The following is a 2,458-nucleotide window of genomic DNA, read 5'->3' as shown; positions in this document are numbered from 1 at the left end:
GGGTATTGAGCCTTGGTTTGTTGACTTCGGCCCTTTGCATAAGTGACTCCATTTTGGGCCTGCGTTTTTGTTTGTTTGTTTGATGTTTTAATGTTTATTTATTTTTAAGAGAGAGAGAGAGAGAGAGTGAGCATGAGCGGGGGAGGGGCAGAGAGAGAGGGAGACACAGAATCGGAACCAGGCTCTGCGCTGTCAGCCCACGGCCCGACGCAGGGCTTGAACCCAAGAACCATGAGATCATGACCTGAGCCGCCCGACCGACTGAGCCACCCAGGCGCCCCTTGGGGCTGTGGTTTTCTTACTACCACCACGAAGTCTGTCTCCAGAGCAATATTATGGCCTCTATTTTACAGATTGAAGAAACCAAAGCTTCCTCACTGTGGGAGACAGAATAATGATCCCTAAAATGTCTACATCTTTAAATTTTTATTTATTTTTGAGAGACAGAGAAAGAACATGAGCAGGGGAGGGGCAGAGAGAGGCAGACACAGAATCATAAGCAGGCTCCAGGCTCCGAGCCCTCAGCACAGAGCCCGACGCGGGGCTTGAACTCACGGACCACGAGATCGTGACCTGAGCCGAAGTCGGACGCTCAACCGACTGAGCCACTCAGGCGCCCTTAACATGTCTACATACTAATCTCCAGGACACGTGACTATGGTACCTTACACGCAAAAAGGACTTTGCGCACATGATTCAGTTAAGGGCTTTGAGGTGAGATTATCCTGGATTATGTGGATGAGCCCAATGCAGTCATGGGGTCGTCAGAGTCGGAGAAGGGACGTGATGACAGAGCAGACGTTGGAACGAGGTGCTCTGCAGATGGAGGAAGGGGCCACAAGCCAAGGGGTGTAGCTGCCTATGGAGGCTGGAAAAGGCAGGAAAACAGACTCTGCCCTGGAGCCTCCGGAGGAACCAGCCGCACTGATGCCTTCTGACCTCCAGACCTGTGAGCTACCAAATTTGTGTTGTCCCGAGCCCCTAAATTTGTGGCGCTTTGTGACAGCAGACATTGGAAGCTCATACAGGCAGTCAGCTCTTCAGGGGGCAGAGATGGGATTCGAACTCAAGCCTGGCCGAGTTGAACGCTCTGGGCTGTCTCTTGGAAGTGCGAAGCTTGGAATTATTCCAGATTTTTTCCCCCCTCAGGGTCACGGGGCAGTGCCTGGCACTCAGATGTGTCAATGGTTTTTATTATTGCACCTCCTTCCTGTCTGCACAGCGTCCGTTCCTCCATCTGCTCTGCTCAAGAACCTTCCATGGCTCCCCATTACCCTCAGGATAATGTCCAGGCCCTTTATGGCAATGGAGAACTTTGGGGCCTGGCTCATGTCTCCTAGTGGGTCTACACTGTACAACCCAGCAGACAAAGGCACTCGACCCTCATGGGCTAGTCTCAGGGGCCACTTGGACTCTACTGAGAGAGCCTTCCTGAAGCTTGAAAACTTGCACACAGCCTCCTTCTACATATAGCTTGTGAGAGTCTCCTGACCTTTCCTCACAGCCAGAACACTCTGGACACCATTTCTAGTCAGCACCCCCTCCTCCGGGGGCCACCGTACCCTGTGTTACCTTCATTATCGTACCTGTACCCTCGTTTTTGGGTCCCAGTGTGCCTGCCCTCCAGCCGGAAAAGCCACCGTGGCCAGGGGCGCACTCTCCATGGGTTGATGGCTTCTGGCCTCGAGGAATGTTCTGTCTGTCTCATCTGTGCTCTGGAGGAAGCCAACAGCCTGAAGTTCCAGCGGCTGGGGCCCTGGAAACACAACAGTACCAGCAAGAAAAGGTGGGTCTCAGACTCTTAAGTCCACAAAGACGCAGGGTCAGTGGAATACTGTTTGGCCACAGAAAGGGATGCGGCGTTGACGTGTGCTACAACGTGGACAAAACTCAAAAAACATAGGAAATGTCCAGAATTGACAAATCCATAGGGACAGAAAGCCATCTGCTTGTGGCCAGGGGCTGAGGACAGGAGGTGATGGCGAGGGCCTACGCTTGATGCGTGGAGAGTTTTCTTCCGGGGCGGTGAAAAAGTTCTGGAACTAGATAGAAGTGGGGGTTGCACAACCTTGGGAATGTACCAAACGCGACTGAATGGTTCACTGTAAGACGGTTAATTTTATGTTTTGTGAATTTTACCTCAAATTGAACAAAAAGAGGTGGGGTGCTGAGGGAGAAGAGAGCTGGAACTCCTGGGTCTGAGGGAGGGGGGGCTGGGGGTCTGGACTCTTGGGTCTGAGGGAGGAGGGGCTGGGGGCTGGATTCCTGGGTCTGAGGGAGGAGGGGGCTGGGGGTCTGGACTCCAGGGTCTGAGGAAGGAGGGGGCTGGGGGTCTGGACTCCTGGTTCTGAGGGAGGAGGGGGCTGGGGGTCTGGAATCCTGGGTCTGAGGGAGGAGGGGGCTGGGGGTCTGGACTCCTGAGTCTGAGGGAGGAGGGGCTGGGGGTCTGGACTCCCAG

The sequence above is a fragment of the Puma concolor genome, chromosome E2 (assembly GCF_028749965.1).
Source record: "Puma concolor isolate L17-30 chromosome E2, mPumCon1.1.hap2, whole genome shotgun sequence".
In the NCBI taxonomy this organism is placed as follows: domain Eukaryota; kingdom Metazoa; phylum Chordata; class Mammalia; order Carnivora; family Felidae; genus Puma; species Puma concolor.
This window is presented reverse-complemented; position numbering follows the sequence as displayed.